Genomic DNA, 25,563 nt, shown 5'->3' with positions numbered 1-25,563 from the left:
TAGCAATGTGTGAAGTCACAATAGGTTATATCCACACAGACTTTTAATTTTCAACCAGGCAGTGGCTTCCGGTGACCCATCTTTCCTTTTAAAAATGGTCAGGTTTAAGATCTGATTTTTTTAAAAATCAGTAATCTTCACTGCCTGTTAGATATACAATATGAAGTGGGTCTCAGTTCGGACAAGAAGCACTGCATTAAATTTAATTTCCCCCCACCACGTCTTTAAAATATGTCAGTTTATTTCACACCAGTATTTTCAATGAAATTTCTGTGCTAGCCTTTTGCTACTGACAGCGCTAGTGGTCACAACCAGGTCACAACAGTCTTTCATCCCGTTTTAGGATTGAACAATGAATGAATGCTTAAGTCTATTTAACTGAATGTATTGTAATTACATTACAACATCAATGCTGTAAAAGCAACCTTGTGAAATTGAAAATAGTCTCATTAAGCTTTCAGCGGAAGTTTATTGTCGGCTTTAAAATTCTAGCTGTGGATAGAGCCCATTGTCACAACGTGGTATGTTCAATGTGAAGTCAGGATTAAAGTTGACCAGGTACAACAGTTAAGAACACGAGTTTTGCAGAAGGAGTCATGTAAAAGTTTAACCATATGAGTGAAAGTTTATCAATTGCATGTGCTTCTAAAGCCTAAGACTGAAAAGCAAGTTTGAAGCATTTGGCCACAAGGAATCAATACACTTAGCTTTAACAAAGATTAATCGTATTTATGTACAATAAAGACTATTCATCTTTATTATACATTTGATTTAGGTTTATTTCCAACACAATCTCATGGCAATTCGAAACTTTTTGATTTAATGGCTAATTCGGATGAATTCATCCGATCTAATTTGTACAATTTAGTACGATTTGCTCATCACCCAATGACGGTTGGGGTTGGGTGCCACATCTCCTTTTTAAAATCGTACATTTTCATACGACTGAACTCATACAAATTCATACGAAATAGCCACTAAACTGACGAAACGTAAAATACTTACTTTTCCTCGTGAGATCAAGCTGTTATTTCTGTTCCGCAATACTGTTAGACTCCTACATTTGTATCTTTGTTCTATCAAATTTATCTATGCTTGTTGTTTATTATCTTTTAAGCAGAAGCATTCCCCTTGAAAATCATCCTAATCAATCGAAAATGATCAAAAATGATTGTATCTCAATATAAATCAGAGAAAGTCCAAATATTGTAATGTAATTTTTTCCCCAATATTGTTCAGCAGCTCTGAGTGTCCAGATTATGAGTTAACTGTCACACAATGACTTCTATATGGTTACAAACTTTTGCACACTAACTCTATAACAACTACCCCTTTAAACATTCATACTGTGCATGTTCTTGATGAAATTTAGTTTTGTTTAAAGGCTTTTGGCCCCAATCACCTTCCATATTTGACTTGTTTAATGACGTCTGATCCATGTAGCATTCTTTAGTTAATAGACCATTTGAATGTGGTGATCTCAATGTCCCATGAACATTTCCTGTCTGTAATCAAACTAATTCTTAACTGTAACAAGAGGCAATTCAATCATAACTTAATGTTAAAACAGCTATAATAACATTATTTTTCAATATGTGGCTCTTTTTGGATTTTCGGAAGCTATAGAAATTAAAAGTGTAAAACAGGAAATGAGTTGGGACAATTGTTTTTGTTAACATCTCTCAAAATGGTCTATATAGTATGAATGTAACCTAGGTGCTGCTATTTACCATATTGCCATTTTTATGATCCACAGAATCATTTGCATTGCTTCACTTACATTCACAAATGAGATATGGTAGAGTAAATTGTCCCTCAGACGCGCACATCAGAAATCTTTCTCTTTTTGACATGTTTTTTATATACATTTTATAGCTATTAAATACTGTAATCAATTTTACATATAGCCAATTTATGACACTGACTTTAGGACTGTTTGATTTGTGAACAAATTATTAGTTATTCAAGCAAGTCTGTGATTCTTGATTAATTTCTCTCACTAACTTACTGAGCTTAACATGATCTTTTTCAGACAAGTTCGTCTTTTTCAGACGAGTTCAGCTTGCATTTTCAGACAGGTCTGGCTTGCATTATTCATGGTTTTATTCAATAAACCATGAATAAACCATTTTTTTTTAGAGTGGTTTACGAGATCCATTAATCATTTCTGAAAACAAATTCTTTCAGTTTTGTCAGACCCTGAATGATCTGGTTTGACAGCTCACTGAACAGTTGTTGTGTAAGACTGTTTCCCAAAGCAGAGTCCTATCATGATTCTAGTCATTCTGTTAACTAAAAGAACCATTAATATGCTTTAATGCTTATAAAGTTGGCTGCCTGAAATAAAATAAAAATTCCCACTCTGTTTCATACAAGGAAATGGATTTTTAATAGTAAATGAACAATCCTTTAAAAACAGATCTTCTGTAAGCTGATGTGTGAGGTTGCTAATGAGACTATGTTTTTATTGAATTCATCAGCCACTATGGAAAAACTGAATGAGAAAAACCTGGCACTTTGCTTAAAAATCCTACAAGATTTCTCTAAGATGTATGCCAATTTAACTATGTTTGCCTTAACGAATAAAGACGCCATGAAAAACTAAAAACACAGTTTCACAGTGAACATTTAAAAAATCTAAATTGAGTATAAAATAGATGTAACGCTTTGAGTCTTCAATGCCAATAATAACAAACCTTTATTTTTAATAGTGTAAATATATTATGATATTATAGTGACCACTTCATGTGTACTGTATAGCTACAGCGTTACTTTCTTTTTTTTGCGTGTTTTAATAGCTAACTACAAAATTAAGCATCTTTTTATTAATAAAAATATAAGTATTTCGATATGAAATTCACCTTTTGGCCTCGTTGGGAATTGTAATATAACACATAAGACCTCCAAGACCTAATTATTATAAGCTGATATAGTTGTTTTATTACAATTTCTCTTAAACACTTTGTATTGGGACGGCATAAATAAATTGCGTGGAACCCTGCATTTTTGTCATGAAAACAATGATTACTTGGTGTTTCCCAGTGCTAAATTGCAGCTGGAAGGGCATTCGTTGTGTAAAACCTATGCTGGATAAGTTGGCTGTTTATTCCACTGTGGCGACCCCTGATTAATAAAGGGACTAAGCTGAAAAGAAAATGAATAAATGAATGAATATGATGATAAGAGGGGTTTAAAATAAAAGGGTAAATCATTAATAATACTAATAATAATAATAAAAATAATAATAATAAAGAAATAATGACTTTGCTGTAATGTTTTTTTATACTCAAGGTGAATGCGTAACTTGGCTCTAGGGGTCAAAAAAAAAATAATAAGGTCAAGAGTCATGTGATTCTGGAGTCAGATCTGATTTTCAGTAGTCATGTCAAAGCAGTAACTAAATCAGCATACTATCATGTCAAAAACATTGCAATAATTAGATGCTTTGTTCTCAGTCAGAACTTAAAGAAACTTGTTTATGCTTTTATCAGCAGCAGGATGGATTACTGTAATGGAGTCCTCATACTTTTCCAAAAAGACAGACAGTTGCATCTCATACAGAATTCTGTTGCCAGGATTCTGACCAGAACCAGAAAGTCCGAGCACATCACATCTGTCCTCAGATCTTTGCACTGGCTCCCAGTTACATTCAGAATAGATTTAAAGTATTATTACTTGTTTATAAATCACTAAATGGCCCAGGACCTACAGTGGAAGTCAGAATTGTTAGCCCCCCTGTTTATTTTTTCCCCAAATGTCTATTTAATGCTGAGAAGATTATTTTCAACACCTTTCTAATCATAATAGTTTTAATAACTCATCTCTAATAACTGATTTATTTTATCTTTGCCCTGATGACAGTAAACAATATTTTACTAGATGTTTTTCAAGACACTTCTATCTAGCTTAGTAACATTTAAAGCCTTAACTAGGTTCATTAGGTTAACTAGGTTGGTTAGGGTAATTAGGCAAGTTATTGTATAACGATGGTTTGTTCTGTAGACAGTCGGAAAAAAAATTTGCTTAAAGGGGCTAACACGTTTGTTGTTAAAATGATTTTTAAAAAAATAAAAACTGCTTTTATTCTAGCTGAAATAAAACAAATAAGACTTTCTCCAGAAGACAAAATATTATCAGACATACTGTGAAAATTTCCTTGCTCTGTTAAACATAATTCGGGAAATATTTAAAAAGGAAAAAACAATTCAAAGGGGGCCAATAATTCAGACTTCAACTGTATATACATAACAGATATGCTTACTGTAGACAAACCCAAAAGATCACTCAGATCATTAGCATCAAGTAAATTTAAAATTCGAAGAGTTCAGTCAAAGCAGGGTGAATCTGCCTTTAGCTACTACGCCTATACGCTGCTGGAATCAGCTTCCAGAATAGATCAGATGTACTCCAACATTTGACACATTCAAATAAAGTCTTAATACATATCTGATAATCTGTGCCTTTACAATCTGACAGATTGCACTATTATGTCTTTCTTTTCTTATTCATTCCTGTAAAACTAGTTTTAACACATTTTAATCTGTTTTAATCATCTGTATTCTTTGTTGTTTTTATTTTATTGTGTCTTTTATTCTTGTCGATGTAAAGCACTTTTACAAAAAGGCTTACCAATTTGTACGAAATGTACTATACAAATAAACTTGCCTTGCCTATACCAAAGACAGCATATCCTGGGAGATACAACTAATAAAATCTTAAGTAAATCAGAATATTAAAAAAATTTCTTTGGATATATTTTACTTATCGGTCTAGATGATATACAAAAATTAAATGAAATAAATTTTTCCTCATTGTTTTCCACCCTTGCCTGTTTAAGGGTTAAATTTAAATGAAATGTTACTAAATAGCAACAACAACAACAACAAAAAAGTAAATGTATTGTAAATATCCCCATCTCTTGCTTGTGAGGTTGTTCAATCAACACATAAAGTAGTTTCTGTCTTAATAGCATTTTAAGTAGACAAAGATGTTTTCATCCAAGCGAAGGAACTGAATTTTTTGTTTAATGTAAATGCAAATTAGACTGAGGCTCTAAACAGCTTTGTTTTTTATGTGCAGTTTCATAGTTGCAGCAAATTGACACAAAATTAGAATAAACCGCCTTAATTACCATGTTTATTGAAGTTTGCTTCGTAGAAATTGCTTTAGAGCAGAATGTTGTAGAGCAAGTAATGTGCCACGCTGGGATGTCAGGAACCACACGATGACGTATAAAATCAACGTTTGTCATTTTCTACCGAAACAGACTGTTCAAAAGAACAAATTTACGGAGAAAAGGCAGACTTCTCTATGGGGGGACACAGCCAGATCTGTCCCTCTCATCAGTCTGATGCCTCCATCTGTTTCACTTTCATCCATAAGCAGTGTGTATGTGTTGCTTTGCTCACATATGGCTTTTGTTCTGGTGACTGAAGAGGCTGAAAGGCTATTAATAGCATCTGTGGGTCCTCCTCTCTGTCAGTCAATTTCAAGCTTCTCCAGCGTCACCGTTATATTCAGATTCTCTCACTCCAGTCGCTTTAAGGGACCTAAGAAAAGCAACTCATTTAGCTCCTGGGGTGATGATGCAATGTCAGGGTGACATCACTCAGAAAGGAGGCTACCATATTAACCGGAGTGGAGGTGGTTGTTCTGTATGGCCAACTCTGGGGATGTTGTGTGTTGTATTTGTCAATTGCAATTTTTGGTTTCTGAACTGATCCGTGTGGTTTTGCGCAGTGTGGGTTGGTTAGAGGAAAAAATGTCATCCTATACTCAACCCACCTGTCTTTCCAAACCTGTTACTTCTTTTAATATGTAGATTGCAAATGGAGATATTTAGTGAAATGTTCTTACTGCTTTTTTCCATACTCAAAAGTGAAATGATCTCAGATCTGAGGATTTTTTTACTTGTTTACTCTGTTTTAAAGAGATTCAAAATTACAATTCTGTCATGATTTACTGACTCTTCTCTTGTTCAAAACCTATTTGAGTTTCTTTCTTTTGTTAATCACAAAAGAAGATATTTTGAAAAAGTCAGCATGTTCTCCCTGCATTCGCATGGGTTTCTTCCGAGTGCTCCGGTTTCCCTCACAGTCCAAATACATGCGGTACAGGTGAATTAGGTAGGCTAAATTGTCCGAAGTGTATGAGTGTGAATGAGTATGTGTTTCCAAGAGATAGGTTGTGGCTGGAAGGGCATCCGCTGCGTAAAAACAAGCTGGATAAGTTGGAGATTCATTCTGCTGTGGCGACCCCGGATTAATAAAGGGACTAAGCTGAAAAGAAAATGAATGAATGACTGAATTATGACTTAATAGAATAGGCCAATTTAAGGCTTTAGTTAGAAAAAGGGTTACTCTGTGTATTTTGTTTAACTTGTGAAACATAACTGTGCAATAATAAATACACTTTTATCATAATAATGATGATAATTGATCATTATTATTATAATAATTAATAATTAAAAATTAAAACATTAAAATAGTAAAAATCTTCCCATCATTTATTAATGCGTTCTTTGTGTAAATGTGTATCTTTTTTTTTTTTTTGTATTGCACTCAAACGTGCGTAGTTTTGCATTGTGGCAGATTAGAGCTTAACCCTTACCAGTGACTAGTGAGTCCCGCTACACCTTTTTATTTAACTGTAATATGAACTGTAATTTACTGTAGGATAGTTAAGTAATGTGTAACTCTATTTTAAGTCATATTGTGAACATTACTGTATATTTTACAGTAAAGATGCAATATAAAAAAATGCTGTGTTCCACAAAACTCCATCCTGTTGTCCCAACACAAATAGATTAAGTTAAAACTGAATAGTTTTTACACATTTAAGTAAATTGGATGTAAAACAATTAAGTTCTCCCACACACATCTCCCACACACATTTTACCAAAGTAGTTTAAACAAGCAATAGAAATATTTTTTGAGTGTATCCTACACTGTAGATACACGTTGAGGAAGATAAATGATGCTGTAAATGTAAGTTTAGTATTTTTGCTGTAATTGATTTACAGTAAGTTACTGTAGATTCTACAGGAAATTGTTAACAGTGTATACTCAACACCTGGGCTCTCAAAGATAGTACACACCCACTGCCCTTCATTTTTCTTGCCTCAAAAAGCGTTGACAGGGTCGATTACAAATCCCGTTCTCTGGTTTTAGGTTTAGAGGTGATTGAAGAGGTTGAGCATTGTCTCACGCCTTTGTCCCGTCGAGTAGAGGTCATCGAGCGACAAACCTCCGCTCTTGTGATAAGACAGATCCAACATCCTCCTCATTCATTGTCAAACATGGACGTCATCTTCATCTCTGCATCACGAGACGGACGAACACACTCATTTGAATGCTCAAATAACTGCGCCGTCTACCACCACTGCCATTTAGATAGAAAAGATGATATTTTTAAGCCTCATTCAGATTTTGCCCTAATTAGTAAACATTTTGTAAAGAGATGTAAATGAGTTCCACACAGTGGGAGAGATTTTCATTTGGAGACTTTCAAGAGCTCATTAGAAAGCCATGTGTGTATATTTACAGGAAACGGCAGACCAATTACGCGACAGCAGGCAACAGAACTGCTATATAATAAATGGTTTCCTAATTTCAAATGAATATTTATAGGCAGAATTAGGAGACGCTTGTCATAGAGATGGATACGGAAAAATTGCAGGCGTATAACTAAAACATTTTTGTTATACTTAAAATAAAGGTGAAATATATGTGGGTTTCAGCTTTATACAATTCCTAAAAACTAAATTTAAGGTCAATTGGGGGATTGTTTTTTTTTTTCACCCAGACTCCAAGGTCAGCTTACTGTCAGCGGAAACTTAAACTGGCCCATGCCAGTTGGATCCACATAAATGACTAAAATGCAAATCCAGGTTTTGTAGTTCACACAGAAATAAGATAAATAAGATAGAGGTTTTCTTGTGAATGAACAGCTGAAGACTGTATGTTTACATACACTAAAATAAAGTCTAATTATTAAGTTAAAAAATGTCCACTCACCGGCCAATTTATTGGGTACGCCTCACTAATATCAGGTTAAACTCCCTTTTGCCTTTAAAACTGCTTTAATCCTTTGTGGCATAGATTCAACAAGGTACTGGAAATATTCCTCAGAGATTTTGACCCATATTGACATGATAACATCACGCAGTTGCTGCAGATTTTTTGTCTCCACATCACTGATGCGAATCTCTTGTTCCACCACATCCAAAAGGTACTCTATTGGATTGAGGTCTGGTGACTGTGGAGGCCATTTGAGTACAGTGAACTCATTGTCATGTTCAAGAAACCAGTCTGAGATGATTCGCGCTTTAAGACATTAAAGAAGTTATCCTGCTGGAAGTAGCTGTGGTCATAAAGAGATGGTCATGGTCACCAACAATACTCAGGCTGTGGTGTTAACACAGTTCTCAGTTTGTACTAATGGGTCCTAAAGTGTGCCAAGAAAATAGCCCCCACACCATTACACCACCACCACCACCAGTCTGATTTATTGATGCAAGGCAGGATGGATCCATGCTTTCATGTTGTTGATGCCAAATTCAACCCTACCATCCGCATGTCGCAGGAGAAAACAAGACTCAATTGACCAGGCAATGTTTTTCCAGGTTGTACGTGTTGTGTGTTCAGAGATGCTCTTCTTGATCTTCTTGATCACCTTGATTGTAACGAGTGGTTATGTCTGTTACTGTTGCCTTTCTATCAGCTGGAACCAGTCTAGCCATTATCCTCTGACCTCTGGCATCAACAAGACATTTGCGCCCACAGAACTGCCGCTCACTGGATATTTTCTCTTTTTCCGACCATTTTCTGTAAACCATAGAGATGATCGTGCATGTAATCCCAGTAGATCAGCATTTTCTGAAATACTCAGACCAGCCCGTCTGGCACCAACAACAATGCTATGTTCAAAGTCGCTTAAAACACCTTTCTTTCCCATTGTGATGCTTGGTTTGAACTGCAGCAGATCGTCTTGACCATGTCTACATGCCTAAATGCATTGAGTTGCTGGCATGTGATTGGCTGATCAGAAATATGCGCTAACAAACAGTTGGACAGGTGTACCTATTAAAGTGGCCATTAGGTGTACATTGACTGTTCATTTGGAGACTTTCAAGAGCCAATTAGAAAACTGTGTGTGTATATTTACAGGAAAGAGTCAGACCAATTACATGACAGCAGACACCAGAACTGCTATGTAATAGATGGCTTTCTAATTAGAAATGAACCTTTATAGGAAGAATTAGGAGACGCTTGTCAGCTTCATAGAGATGGATACGGAAAAGTTACAGACATGAACCCCGGAGTAAATTTCCACGAAGCTCTGGCTCTGCTTGCTGAAGGAAAAAATGATGCCTCTTATTAATAATAGCAGAAAGGAACAATACAAAGGTGTGTTGTTTTGAAGATACTGATATATCGGAAGACTAGTCATAAATGAGAGGTGGATGTTGTTTATGAGTCACTGAGCTTTTTCTGACAGAGACACCAAGCTTCACACTTGGTATAGAGCTGACAGGCACAAATCAGTTGTGGAGTGAAGTCAGTGTTCGAGTCAGGCGGTGTTTGGGACAGCCCTGAGTGGTACCGTGTGACACTGATCGATTCCGACTTCTGCAAATAAGGTTTCTACACCGTCTGGGTTGAAGACACTGACTCTTATTCATGAAGTATGAGTAGAATGAGCTTCTGTCTGAATAGTATGTGACACCATTCTTGCTTCAGTTGTCTCGTTGTCTCAACTCTTTTGGAAGGTTCACAGCCTGTAAGAATGGATTTATGAATGTTTACTGCTCCCGAGGGGAAAGTGAGTTTATATTTGGGCCTTAAAAACGGTTATGCTAGGTGTTTTATGCTAGCTCGTGGATGATTTCCATGTCAAACATTTGTTATTGCTGCTTTATAAGGCAAATTGGTATAAAATAAAGGTAAAATGTGGATATGTTTACATGACTACAATGTCATTTGTGATTTTGAAACCGTTTTCCCGCAAACTTCAACTAATACTGGAAAGAAAGCTAATTAAACTTGAAAAGTACCGAGAGAAGAACCAAAAACAACCAAAGCTAAAGTTGATTTGTACAGCGCATTTTGTAGATATTGCCATCACGGTGCCTTATGAAAGTTTCTGTTTACATATGCTGCTCTATTGAACTTTCCATTTAATTAAGGATCCTTAAAAACGATCTCCAGTTTTCATACACAAAAATAAGCATAGTAGATGTAACTGTAAAAGAGTAATTGCTGACAAAAGCTTACTGTTGACATCAGAGGATGAACGTTTTTATTTTAAATTACAACATTTTTGCTTAAAATCCTACCCATCTGATTTGACTTCTCAATATACACTACCTGACAAGTCTTGTCGTCGATCCCAGTTGTAAGAGCTTGACTTCTAATTGATCAATTTGAAAAGTGATAGAAGGTAGATATTTTTTCGATAAATCATCTGTTGATTTGTATCCCAATCATCACAAATACTGCACAAGACCTATAGGAACCCGCACAGACCCAAGATTCTCACTGAAATCAGTCAAGTTTGGTGAAGGAAAAATCATGGTTTGGGGTTTCATTCAGTATGGGGGCGTATGAGAGATCTGCAGAGTGGATGACAACATCAACAGCCTGAGGTATCAACCCATTTGTGCTGCCCATTACATTACAAACCACAGGAGAGGGCAAATTCTTTAGCAGGATAGTGCTCCTTCTCATGCTTCAGCCTCAACGTTCCTGAGAGCAAAGTTCCTCAAAGTTCCTGAGAGCAAAGAAGGTCAAGGTGCTCTAGTGCTCTAGGATTGGCCAGCCCAGTCCTCAGAGATGAACATTGTTGAGCATGTCTGGGGTAAGATGGAGGAGGCATTAATGATGAATCCAAAGTATCTTGATGAACTCTGGGAGTCCTTCAAGAACACTTTCTTTGCCATTCCAAATTACTTTATTAAAAAGTTATTTGAGTCACTGCAGAGATGTATGGATGCAGTCGTCAAAGCCCATGGGAGTCATACACAATTTTAATTATTTTTCCACTGCAGCATGACTTTATTTTATATATACTGTATATTATTTCTGTTAAGTGACAAGACTTTGTCTAAGCAAAGTCAGACCTTACTGCCCTAACTAAATCCTTAAATATCAAATCATGATCATATTTTAATTTAATAAAATAAGTGTAATCTAGAGGCTTTTGGCTTTCATATAAGCCACTTCTAATTCCAAATGATCAACTAGAAGTCAAGTATTATTTGTTGTTCCTAAAACTTGGATAGGCGACAAGACTTTCATCAGGTAGTGTATAAATAAATAGTTGATGAGCATTACTTTTCAAATAGTCAACACATTGATTAACCTTCAGTCATTTAATAATAATAATTTTGGTAGGCAGGGTTTGAAATTAACACTAACAGCTTGCTAAAGGAAGTTGAAAATTGCCCATAACACATATCAACACATTATGGATTTTGGCAGATTATGATTGACAAATTAGGTTTCTTCACTTTGCGAGTAATTGAACTTAAGGGTGTAGCATGTGATGCTGAATGTTGCTGTAGGCCTACTTGTGAGATATCTGAGGCACAGCATTTTCTGTGAGGTGTGTGACCATTTAACACTAAGCCGAAGCCCCAGGACACGATTTAGGTCCTTATAAATGGACAAGACTTTTGGTATCAGAACAGATTTGTTGTTTTTGAATTGATCTCAACGGATGTTTGAATAAATAAAAAATCAACAGCTTGTCTACCAATCTTCAATACATTTAGCATCAGCTATATTTTTTAACTCAACTATTTAAGTGTTAGAAATCTCTCATCCTTTACAGACCGCAGCTAGGGGCGGATTTAGTGATTTTTGGGGCCCGAAGCAATTCCAGCCATGGGGCCAAAGTCCTGAAATGCACCCTTTCTACCTTTATTTAATTATTTTTTAGAGTACTGTTTTTTTATATCACTCGATCTTCTTTTTGACAATTAAAATTAATGCAATCTCTACATTTTAAGTGATTAGTTTTTTTAAAATGAATTTACATCTAAAAAAATATATATAAATATATATTATAAATATTTATATTATTCATAAATTTGACGGCTGGACTGCTCCTTAATGGAAATTTTATTTTGTATTATTATTATTATTATTATTATTAACATTACATTAATATTATATTTGATTGTACACTAAGTAATATTTAATTACGTTAAAATTGTATTTGTTTCGTTTCCTTCAAGTTAGAGACCACTTCAATAAACACATAAGAGATTCAGAAGACAACAACAGTTAAAAACAACTGTAGTGCAGGTATTTATAGATTCTTACACATATATGGTTAATAAGAAACTAGTATCATGAATTTATACCTGTCTGACATTAACAAAGAAACACTCAACAATGTATATAAAACAGAAATGGGAAAAGGAAGCCAGTATAATTATAACAAATGAAGAAGGGGTTAACTATTTGAGAAATACAGATGATCACAATTAATTGAGATTCATGGACAGAGTTTATTTGGAAAAATGTAATCAGGTTCTTTGCGACACCTAAAATTAAATACTTTCAAATTAGTGATCAATAATATGGTGAATGCTGGAGAAAATGTGAAAATGTATTGGCTGATCACATATTTTGGGATTGTAATATTATACACACGTATTGGCAAGATTTGAGTAAAGATATAAATGCAATAATGGGATTGAATCTGGAGTGTAATTTTAAAACCTATTTCATGTAGCTGGAATTTCCTTTTCACAAATACCAAAAAAAATGCATATTTTCTTAATACAAAACAACTAGCAAAAAGGCCATTACAAAGAAATGGCTCAAGGAAGATCCTCCATCTGTAGGTGAATGGCATGATATTGTAAAGGAGGTGTATGATATGAAAGTACTGACACTTTGTATGAGACATCAAGCCTATAAAATTTCTGCATACTGGGGCAAATGGTTGAGAAGAAATATAATGTTTTAATTTTATTGTGGTGCTTTTATTTATATATATCTGGAGCCTGATGATCTTTGATGCTTAACTCTTAACAGAATTTGATATAGCAACCATAAATACAAATATAAATAAGATTGTATTTGGTGACTTTTGACACTTGAATTTCTTTTTTGTTTCCATGTTCCTTTGAAAACGTTTTGTTTGTTTTTTCTGAACCGTTTTGAAAAAATATATATTAAAAATAATTTTGTTTTCTACCCTATTTTTATGGTGAGAGTTTTTACTATTTACTGTTATCAAAGTCCCTTGAAGACATGGGTCTCAAACTCAGTTCCTCGAGGGCCGCAGCTCTGCACAGTTTAGCCCTAACTCTAATCAAACACAGCTGATCCAAATAATCAAGGTGGTTAAGACTACCATAGACTATTAAGCAGGTTTGATTTGGAGGTGGTTGGAGTTAAACTATGCAGAGATGTGGCCCTCCAGGAATTGAGTTTAATACCTTTCCTTTCAGGTAAGTCATTTCACTCTGCGGCCATCTTTGAAATGCCTCTCAGTATGCTCGGGCATTCGTCTGAATGGGAAATTGTCAAATTCTCTAAAAAAGTTTGATTAAATTATATATTTGGAATCAGCAATAAAATAAAACAACAACTGTCTCGTAAGTTTAGTTTCTAAACATCAGAATCAAACAAAATCTGCATATTTTCAGGTTGCCCAAGCTTATGCTTATCCTTACTCGAAAGGAACAAGATCACGACACCAACCTCATTTATGGCCACACATTATCATCCACTGGTCTTCTGAAGTAATTCACAACTTGCTCTTGATGGCGAGTCTTTCCCAGAAATGAAACTCTTTGAAACAATTGTGACTCTTTGTTTACAAGTTTGTGGCCGTTTGAGTAGTTGCTGTCATGTGATGTGCGTTTGGCATGACTGACTGTACCTCGTGGTCATTTCATACAGGTTACAAAACCAAATAATTTTTGTTTCCAAGTACACTTGGTTCATTTAAAAGTACAAATTTAAAGCTTAATCTGGATATATTTCTTATGTCTGTGAAGCAAATTTTGAAGCTGAGAGTCCAGTGTGTTTGTTGACCACAAAACTGTCATAAAAGCATACGTCTGGTCTGAGCTTCTCCGTCAGTCTATAGCGATCGATGTTTGGCTCCTGTAAAAATAGGCGGGGCTTCATTCGCCAGATTGACTGTTACACTTTTCCCCATTCAAATCTATACGAGTGACTTGTCTTGTGTATTCTAGAGTCTTTGCTATTATTAACTATTACCAAGCAATGTAAATGTTGTTAAAATTACAATAGAATTTAACATCCACATTCTGCTTGAACAGCTGAAATCAGTTCAATGTTTAAATTACACATTTTTTTTGGGCTGGCATTTTTGTTTTGGCTGTAGTAGAAGATTTTACTTTTAAAAATTCTATGAGTGAGAAAGTTGGTTTAAACTTTGTTAGAGTTTTCTTAACCATCTTGATCCAACATTGATGTTTTTTCTACAAGGGCTTTTGTGGGTAAAAATCACTGCTTTTCACCAAAGTTCTGGCCATAAAATGTCACGTTGACCATCTTTGACATCTTTATCACCCCATCTGTTTCTCAGACTCATTGCTTCCTCAAACTTGAACTCTCTGTTTCTCTGTTTTTCAGTCCTTCGTCCCCCTCTCTTCACATGGTTGGAGAGTTCCCTTAAACAGTAGCTCTATTATTTTAACATCTCTCCACCCCCAAACCTACCGCTTACCCTGCTTAAGACATAAAGAAGGATCGAAAGGAAAAGAGAAAGAGGCTTTAGTCTGAAGATAATCATGACAGCGCTGAGACGTTTGGACTGTGGGTCTCAGCAGGCTTGATGATCTGTTTAATCTGGGACGGGGGGGTGTTGTTGATGCTTCAGTCTTTGTGGGTGAGTAAATATTATAGAGGGCGTCTGAATGAATGGGGTCTCCTCTTGCTGTTTGGTGTTTTGTTGTCCCTTCTCAGCTGGCATTCTGAGGACTTGTTTTCTCCTACCCATGATTCTTGCTCTCTCCAGATCAGCCTGTTTTTCTGGGTGAGCGGTGGCTCAGACAGCTCTCAGCCCTGCGGCCTGTTTGAGGGTGTGTACTTGTATGTGTGTGTGTTTGTGTGTAGTGGTTGGGGTGTGTTGAAGTCTTGCTTGACTTCATCTTTAAGGCTGTTGCTTAGAAAGTAGGTTATTCATTTGTCCTTACACATTATTTTCTTTTTATTGTCAGGGGATGATTGTTTGAATGCTTAGAGATGGTATGATGGGTATGTTGTTGGTTAAGCAGGTGCTTTGCACTTTGGAAATCTGTATTTAGAACCGTATTTCATTTTGGAGCTCTTGGTGGTATGATCAATTTTGAAAACGGTTGAGCTGCTAAACATTTTTGTGGGAATTCTTGAACCCAAATGCAAAAGATCATTGATTTATTTATTTTATTTTTTTTTTTGGAAAGATTTTACTGTCCCTTTTGGGTAATATCTGTTGTTTATCAGTTGTATTGTTAAAGTAATAGTTGTCTTGGCTATTATCACAATTTTAATGTTAGTGCATTCCTTATCCTTAGATTCACCTCAGGGATTTGAATGCCTGTTTATTGTCTCTTTCTTAAAGAGCCTATATTTTGCATTATAAAAGTTCATATTTTGGTTTTGGGGGTCTCCAACAACAGGCTGATATAGATGCAAGGTCAAAAAACACTTTCATTGTCTTATAATATGCATTTATTTTTATCTAATTATTCCATCTACTCCCATATGATTTGTTCAGCGATCAACTTCCACCATGGTTATGAAGAAGCACAGAGTATATGTGTGAGCCCAGTGTATTCTTAACCCTTACCCCAAGTAATGATGAGACACATTCAGTATTATATGTGATTAAAATCTACACTGACCGATTCAAGTTACAACACACAATTAAATACATATGTTGCAAACTACAGAGAACAAGGCAACAATTTTAAATACACTTACATGTTGTGATTCAGAAGAAGAAGAAACTGCTCCATATGAACCGTAATGGTTACTGACGAAGTCTCTGTCAAAGTCTGCCAAAGTCCCGTAAGTCTCTGCTGCTCCTTCCTTTAATAGCAAATGGCCAATAAATCCCACGTTGCAGCGAAGGTTATTGTATCAAAAATCAGAAAAATGACAGGAACAAACACAGCAATAGCTTGGTTATACTGTGGTATTGTTGCGAAAACTAACTTTAACCCTTTTTTTACCCAAAGCTGAATCTCCATGTCGACAATCGCCATCTTCGTGTCATGATCAGTCCCGTGATCCTCACTGCTCCGCTAGTGTCTGAAGAACAAGGCACGTTCACGTTTTACCGGATCCGGCACTGCATATACATTGCATAAAGGACTAGGGCTGGGCGATTTGGCCAATAGTATCTGGATGCAGCCTTTATGATGCAAGCTGAGATTGCATCACTCAGCGATGCAATGTCAAACACAATGCATTCAATGGAGTGAGTGATGTCACTGTGACGGGTAGAGTTAGGGGTGGTGTTAAGTGAGCACATTTAAAAAGGATTGGATTCAGCTTAGATTGCACTGCATCCAGACCCCTCTCGATTTGGCGTAAAATCAACATCTCGATTAATTAAGCATTTTAACTGGATTACGATTAATGAACGATTCTTTTATGTATTTATTAAAAAGTTTTGCCTTCTTCACACTGCCCACACTCATCAACGCTACCAAGTTGACCAATCACAGAGTTTGCACTGTGTCATTGTGACGTGTAGTTACGTTTTTTGAGAGGTCAGCTTTGGCGTCAGACATGGCAAGGGGTATGCGACTGTGTGAAGTCTGCACTAGACCATATGCTGCGCTCGACGCAGAAGTGTAAATAGAGTGGGGTTATGTGACTCCACACGCGGTTTGGAAAGTAATTGAAAAAGTTGACCTGGAAAATTTTTTATCAATTATAGGTTCCGAATGTCGATTTAGATCACTTTTCTATTAATCACCTAGCCCTATGATGTACCATATCGACGTCAGCGCGTTCAAGCAAAAGATCCGAATCCAAAGCGATTCCTTTATTTGACTCTGAGTCGACTATTTCGTTAAAGATACAATAGTTTTAAACACTGTGCACTTTCAGATTTAAACCTCAGCTGGATGTTTTCATTCACTTAGTGCTGTGTTGCACACTAAAAGGCCTTTTTCAAAATCCAATAATAGGGGCTCTTTAAGGGATTTAAATGCTGCTTTATTCGCTTTTCCCCTTATTTAAATTTTTATGGAAAAATATCTCTTTTGTTTGCATCGGATTATCATCAAAGTGTGTTTTAGTCATTTGGCAAGTTTAAGCTGTGTCCTGTTGACACAGATTTGACCATCCTGTGACACTCACATGACCTGTATATAAACACACACTCGCACACAGCCGGGCATGGATCTTAATACGTGCATTGAACACAACACAGACATCAGTGTTATTTCTGCTTAAGAGAAAGTGAACCTGACACAAGTGCCCAGATGGCTTCTTGTTTATGTCACAGTAGTAAGAGGTGTGAACAGACTCTCAACCTCTCTTAGGTAACACAAGGATGAATAAATTAAATTGTATTTTTAGCTACTTAGCTACTAGAATCACTTTATTCAAAGCAGTTTCTGCAGCACTAGTGTCACCAAAGTAATAATACACTTTTGTGTTTTCATACAGGTTGGTCATATAGGTCAAATACAGATTTAAATCTGGATGCAACTCATGCATCGACAGATATAACTAAAAGGGTGTGTGTCTGTCAGGTTGATGGATGGATATTTTGGGTGGGTAGATTTATGGATGGATGGATGGATACATTAGATGGATGGGTTGGTGGGGTAGATGAGGGGTATAGATTCATGGGAACTTGGGAAGGATGAATGGATTAGTGAGTGCTATGGGATTTGGTATGGATTAATGAATGGGTTGATGTGGTTGTTTGAAAGTATTAGTCTGTGGGGTGAATGGGTGGTAAAAATGAATGGATGGGTTATATAAATGGATGTATAGATTGATGGATATTAATAGATAAATGGGTGTTATAGATGGGTATTGTCTAGGTGGATGCATTGGCTATGTGGTATGGACTAGGGCTGCACAATATTGGAAAAAAACTGTAATATGTTATTTTTCTGTGATTCATATTGCGATACTCTGGGAGTCTTGAAGTCTTCAGGTACATAAATTGAATTAATAAGTGTTAAATAACACTGTATAGACTTCATTCATTTTTCTTTAAGTTACAAACATAATACATACTTGTGCCTTAAATGCCTAAAACTGGCTTTGAATACTTACACAGTCTCAGACCTTTAAAATATATGTAAATGATACAATATTTGCAGTTACTGCAAAGTGTAACAATAAATCACGTTTTTTTGGCTTAGCTTTGTCATAATAATCTATATATTGACTTATTGTGCATTACTCAGAGAATAATTTCTGCCGCTGGAATATATATTTACAAATTCATAAATGACGTTTAAGCCATTTTACAATCAGATTTACATTCTACCTCCCCTGGCGTCAAAGGTTATAACTGGACTTTTACCTAAGAGGACATTTAATAGTGTATTTAATAGGATATTTACCTTTTAAACATCAAATTACAGAGTTTAAATAACCTTAAGAATGATACGTATTTTTAAAGTGTTTATGGCTATTTGCATTATTATGCTGTTATATAATCATTATGTATTCTGCGATATAAAATGATCTCAAAGTGACGATAATATCACTTATCGCAATAATTTCTGTGACAATATATCGCACAACAAAAATTCCTTATCATGAGTGTGAATGTGGCTCTATAGCATTTACTATACTATTTCAAATCCTGTGATGTGTCTATTGCTAATGCTTACATTGCGATATCGATGCTGAAACAATATATTGTGTAGCCCTTAGTGTAGATGGATGGGTCTCTGCAGTGGATGCATATTGATGGTTTGGATGGATGAGTGATATTGGGTTTATTGGTAAATGAGTGGACTAGATAGATGTGAGTGGGGTGGACTAATGGTGTGGATAGATGATGTCTTTGTAGGGTGGATGGATGGATGAGTGGGTGAGTACACAAAAGCACCAGAACCATCTCTCGGCAATTCGTAACTTTTTGATTTTGTAGCTAAATTGTATGAATTCGTATGATCTCATTCGTACAATTTAATATGATTTGCTTATTCACCAATGATGGCTAGGTTTAGGGGGGGATTGTGTGCCATGCCTTTTTTTTTTTAAATCGTACATTTTTGTAAGACTGAACGCACCACTGAACTGACAAAACGTTTCCCTGTGAAATTAGGATGGGGTAAGTGTGAATGGATGGAGGGATGATGTATTGGTAGTAAGGATTATATTGGTGAATGCTTTGGATGGATAAGTGGCGGATCGATCTGTGGGACGGATGATGTCTTTGCATGGGTGGTATAGATACAATGGATGTTTGCGGTGTTATTGCTGTGATTTTTCTAGGCAATTGTTGGAGTGTAGCTTCTAACTGCTTGTTAGCAAGTTTTAAATAGACACCGATAATGCACACATAACTTTGTTGGTGATACTGTATATAAGCAATTAAGCAAGTTGCAGAGCACATGTAGATCTTCGCAAATGAAGGCCGTTTCAGTTCTGAGCATCTCCTAACACTCTTTTCAGATCTGAGATGGTGTAAATCTAAACACTTCCTTGTCGAAAACCCCTACTGTTTATGATTATGCTTTCACAGGCTTTCAAGGGATGGAGGACTGAATCTCGGCAGCCTTGAGAGGTAGATTTTGTTTACTCAAGGCTAGCAGCAGAGAGCGGTCAGACTCGTGAGTGAGCGCACACACGCACACTTTTCTCTCGCCTGTACACCTGGTGCTTTGTCCTGCGCCCCGTGCTGTTAAAGGCAGAGCTAAACACTGCCCCTCCTGTCGACTTCAAACGAGGAGAGAGGCAGGAGGAGGAGTAGCGGCTCTTTTGATCTTTCTCTCCTCTGTTTTGTCCTCTCCTAGTTTGTCTCCCTCATTTCTGGGTCTGTTGCTGTCGCTCCGAGGTCCATGTTGGTGGAGATGTTGTCATCTCACTGCTGCTGATTCTGAAGGTGCCTTTATATGCGATGTGTGTGATGTCAAACGTGATGCAATGATTACATATTTTTGTAGGCATATTTTGAATACCCTGGCTTTTGGTTCCCTGCTGAATTTTTGCCAACAAAAGTTTTCAGTTTTGTAACTTTTTTTTGTAAGCAAAAGTGAAAAGGTAAATGAAGGTGATGCCTCCAAAATTGCATACTCCCATACTATATACAGTTGAAGTCAGAATTATTAGCCCCCCTTTAATTAAAAAAAAATATATTTCACAAATTATGTTTAACAGAGCAAAAACAATTCACAGTATGTCTGATAATATTTAAATTTTTTAAAAACCATTTTAAGGTCAAAATTATTATCCCCTGTAAGCTATATATATTTTAAATAGTCTACAGATAAAACCATCGTTACACAATAACTTGCTTAATTACCCTAACCTGCCTAGTTAACCTAATAAAGCCTTTAAATGTCACTTTAAGCTGTATAGAAGTGTCTTGAAAAATATTTAGTAAAATATTATTTACTGTCATCATGGCAACGATAAAATAAATCAGTTATTAGAGATGAGTTATTAAAACTATTATGTTTAGAAATGTGTTGAACAAATCTTCTCTCCGTTAAACAGAAATTGGGGAAAAAAATAAACAGGGGGCTAATAATTCTGACTTCAACTGTAGTACATTTAAAAACATTATGAGAGTCGAGTAGTATGTCCGAATTCATAATATTCAAAAAACAATATCCGAGAAGTGCAAGAATGAGTCTGACCTACTACTTCGGCGAGATTCTGAAGTGCGCATCTGATGGATGCTACGCTATGCCATAATGCCACATGAGAGAATTCATGAATGGCAGTGAAGCAATGCAACTGACGTGGGTTGGCTATGTAATAAATACAAATGCTGGTTGTTCCATTCATACAACTCGCATACATACTTTATAGATCGTACTTTTCTAATGGTCATGTAGTAAATTTAAATTTAAATGTAGTACCTACTGAGTAGTAGGCGAGTTCGGACATAGCCTTAGCATACCCCATTAGCCATCATATAGTGCTTTCCACTAGTGGTGTGAATCTACACTGTTCTCAGTAGGCGATTTCGGACACAGCCTTAGCATACCCCATTAGCCATCGTATATTGCTCTTTACTATTGGTGTGAACCTACACTGGTCTCACGGTTAAGTTCAGTTGCGATTATGCCATCGATTCGGTTCAATTCGATATCTCGGTGCATTGACTATGCTTTCCATAAACAATTTTATATTTTACTTAGCAACACAATAATTCTTGTATTAAAATCATATATAAATATATAGATTATTTGTAATACAATTTTATCCTTTAATACAAGCAGTGAGATATATGTACTGCACCTTTAATTTTACCTGCTCAAAGAAAACACTCTTTTTGAATGTATTAAACAAGACTCGAGTACATGCACAGAAGACAACATGAGCATTTATAGCAAATAAACTAATGTCAATATTATCCCGCTTGCTTTTAGACCGTTGTTGAGCGAGTTCTTAAACACCTATGATTGATCACACGCAAGGCTGCGATTGGCTCTAATGGTCAGCAGGGCTCTGGTGCTGTTCAGCAAGCAGTGACATGGACACTGATGTTAAACGGCCATGGCGATCAGCTGATCTATTATAGATGGCGACACGGTGGAGAAAACTCACTCTGCAGACATGCTCTTGTCTGGATCCACAAGTAATGTTGTTGTAACAGCCGAGAGAGGAGATAAAATGTTACCTCACGAACATGCCAGCATGTCAAAGGGGCCTAAGAGAGAAAGATAGAGAGAGTTTACAGCTTTTTTTTCTCCATAGCTGGGTTCTGATGTACTTCCCTGTTAGTGAAAGACAGAAGTGACGCAGTGAATTGTGCACAGTTGTCTGCTTTTTAATTAGTTGGAGCTGTTTAATTACTCGTGGTCTCCTCCCTCGCCATAGTAAGCTACCACCATATAACGCATATGTAATAAATGACGTCAGTACATAATAACCAGTTATGATTATTTCTGAACTGATACCAAATTTTGTCACCCCTATTCTCTGCCATTAAAGGGCCATGAAACCCGCTCGTTTCAGCAGGGTGTTTTCACACCTCTACTTTGGAAAAAGTCAGAAAAGTGGGCGTGTCCAGCTCTGTTTAGGGGGGAGTGTCGGAGGAAGAAAAGTGGGATGGTGTGGGAGTGTCTATTTGGGCACGCGCGAGTTTCAGAGTCAAAATACACACACACACACACACACACACACACACACACACACACACACACACACATACAGGAGAAAGTGATGGTGTTTAACCTACATGGACATCTGTAGTCAAATTATTTGCCAAATTATTAAATGGTGGACTTTAACTGCAGTTTGGCTCTTTCATTCAGGGAATTCATTCATGCCCCTCGCAAAACTCGAGATATTTGATTCGAGGAGCTGCTCTAAGCGTGTATTTTTCATGCAATGTTTTATACCGCACGGCGAATGAGAGAAAAAAAACCTCCGCATTTCCCAGAAGCTTAGATGCACACGACAGGTAGCGTCAGAAAGCCGCTCGTGTTATTCCGGTCACTAAATGCGGTAAAAACCCTACACGAGGTTAAAGTTTGGTTGTGGTGCTAACGTGTTTACACTCTGTGCAATAGTTTGTTAGATACGAACAAACTGAATAAACAAAGAGCACTGGTCGCTCACTTACCAAATCTGTAGAGACAGGACAATCACCAGCAACTAGAGCCGCGTCTTTATGAAGAGAATACTACAAACGAATCCAGATCTCAGCGTTTGCAGATGAGGACAGCTCTCAGGTAAACAATAATCCTCCTTAGACACGTAAGTTATTGTTGTCGCGTGTCGCGTACACTGTTAATCCACACGTGAGTCTGAGCTCTCACGGAGAGAAAATGAAAACAAAACTTAACTGCAGCAAACTATAAAAGCAACACTTCACGCTTGTTTTGCCAACACAACGTGGCGTCTCTGTCCTGAAAACACGGTGATAGGAATGAATATTAATGAAGTTGCACAATAGAGCGCGCTGATTGGTTTGAACCAAGCCTTACTCATGCATTAATGCATCACACTGTAAGACGTAATAAGACTCACTCTGGCACAGACGCCCAGTCTGCACACTGGAATACAGGCTATTATGTCATGACCGTGACGCAGCTTCAAAAATTCGTTTCAAACCGGAAGTACGAATTTGCTTGAAATAAAGCAAAAACAACCAATTTACACTTTTTAGTGAAATATAGGTGTCTTAATAGTGTTTTTAGCAGTGTGGGACACATATACAACTGTCAACAGCTCAAAAAATGTGTTTTGGTGTTTCGTGACCCTTTAAGCTTTAAATTTAGTCTAAAATGTTTTTAATTCAAAATGTTTGCAATAGTGTGATATTTATGGAGTTAAGCTCCCTCTAAATCCTGAGCAGAATTCATAAATCAGGCCAAAGCAAACTTCACTCTGAGTGTGAGGACTTGGAAATGGGTTGCCTAATCGAACTTTCTGGAGAAGTTTACCTTGGCATCTATTGGTCCGAGGTGATGCCTGAAATCCTGAACTGCTGAGACTGCGCAAACATCCACACAGCTATTATGAGATGCTTTCTTAATACCTGTTTTCTCACAGCTGTAGCTTTAGTAGTGTTTATTTTATCATTGAGAGGAACAACACATCCTTACACATTCATCTAAACAATGTTCATTATCAGTATATTGCCATTCAGGTTTTTGAAAACTGTTGCCCTTAAATAAAGAACTGCTTCATACTGCATGTTGGGCCTTCAGAGTTTAGACTGTAAAATTTACTGAGTTTACCTGTTAATAGGATGAAGTTTATTGTTCTCAAAAAAACTCATTTTGTCAGTTGTTAGCAACTACCTTTTTCAAATATTTTAAAGTCAACTGAGACTTTGATTTCAGTATGTATGTTGATGTACTTCCAACTAGAAGGGAATATTGAGTAGGGGCAGGGCTTTCTTTTTGTGCATCATTCCTGGATGTTAAAATGGCAGTTTCGGTATATAGTATACTAAAAACAGTATGAGAGTCGAGTAGTTTGTCCGAATTCTTAGAAATCAAAAAACAGTATGTGAGAAGTATTCAGATGACCTACTATTTCCTGCAAAATTCTAAAGATTGACGCTACGCTACCCCATGATGCATCACAAGAAAATTCATGAATGAGAATGAAGCGTGTCACATGATCATGATAAAATGGCAGATGTAGTTTGTCCAAACTTCATTCATACTACTCACATTTATATTGTATAGAGCGTACTTTCTATTGGTTGAGTAGTAAATTCAAATTCAAATGCAGTACATACTGAGTAGTAGGCGATTTTGGATGCAGCCAATGTTTATTTACATTTAGGATATTTTGGAACAGTAAACATGTCAGGCTAAATAATTCAAATTTCATCAAATCAAATCATTTTTATTGTCACATCATCAGAAGCATGTGTGGTATGATGAGTGAAAAGCTTAGATGAGAGTGTGTACATTTAAAATGTTATCTTTTCTCCTGGAGATACTGTTGTCATAAAAACAACAAAAAAAAAAGTTTAAAAAAAATCTTGCATACTATACCATAGGAACGGTATAGCATAAAACCTTGACTTTTCCTTTTTTAACCTTGGACCTTTTTTTTAACTTTGTAATTTGTAAGTTTGTTGGCTAATTCGTACAAATTCGTATAAGTTCAGTCGTATGAAAATGTAAAATTTTTAAAAGGAGGCATGGCACCAAACCCCACCCCTACACTCCACTATTTAGCAAATTTTTCTAAATTTTACGAAAGAGATTGTATGATTTCAAATAATCTACTAAATCAAAAATTTACGAACTGCCGTGAGAAAGCGTTGGTAAGTCATGCTTGATGTCTAAATGTCACTGTATTCTATATAAGAAAAGTTGCATTTGTTATTCTTAGAACTAAATTTACTTATGCAAAGCATTTTGTCAGGTTTTTTATTTAATCCTCTTTAGTTGATGTATAAAATTCTTCACAGTTATCTTAGAGTAACCACAAGCAAAGTCTGTTTAATGCAAGTCATTTCACTTGCCGGCCATCTTTGAAACGCTTCGATGGCAGCATGCTTGGGCATTCTTTCTGAATTGGGAAACATCAAATTCTCCTAAATTGCTTGCCAAGCTTGTAATTGAATTTCATATTAGAAATCACCAATAAAATGAAACTTCAACTGTGACTTCAGTTTCATTTCTAAATGTCCAAATCACACAAAATCTGCAGAAAGTCATGCCTGGTCCAAGCCCCTCCCCAAGAGTATCGTCAGTCTATAGCGATCAGTGATTGGCTCCTGTACTAGTAGGTGGAGCTGTATTGACCAAATTGACAGTTACACTTTTACCCTTTCAAAAAGATACGAGTGACATGTCTTGTGTATTCTTTGCCACAGGTATATTTTATCCCACTAACTATGGGCATTAAAACACATCCAGAAAGAATCCAAATGCTTCATTTTGAACTCCTTGCCCCCTAAAAG

At 36.3% G+C, this 25,563-nt stretch overlaps 1 protein-coding gene and 1 long non-coding RNA gene across 6 annotated transcripts in view; one reads left to right on the top strand and one right to left on the bottom strand.

Moving 5' to 3' along the window:
- Window positions 1–25,563, top strand: part of zgc:92140 — a 66,164-nt gene that overhangs the window by 1,306 nt on the left and 39,295 nt on the right. Inside the window, exons 2-3 of one of the 5 annotated variants that reach the window (XM_073909338.1) lie at window positions 19,702–19,789; window positions 19,973–20,061. The gene's annotated coding sequence lies outside the window, so the exon portion shown is untranslated. 5 annotated transcript variants of the gene reach the window in all.
- On the bottom strand, window positions 6,538–16,281 carry LOC141375616 (uncharacterized). The gene is made up of 3 exons (XR_012384237.1): window positions 16,205–16,281; window positions 15,954–16,061; window positions 6,538–9,778 (listed from the first exon to the last, which is right to left on the bottom strand). It is a non-coding gene; the product is annotated as an uncharacterized lncRNA (long non-coding RNA).

This window comes from Danio rerio, chromosome 8 (assembly GCF_049306965.1).
Source record: "Danio rerio strain Tuebingen ecotype United States chromosome 8, GRCz12tu, whole genome shotgun sequence".
Classification (NCBI taxonomy): Eukaryota; Metazoa; Chordata; class Actinopteri; order Cypriniformes; family Danionidae; genus Danio; species Danio rerio.
This window is presented reverse-complemented; position numbering and strand designations above follow the sequence as displayed.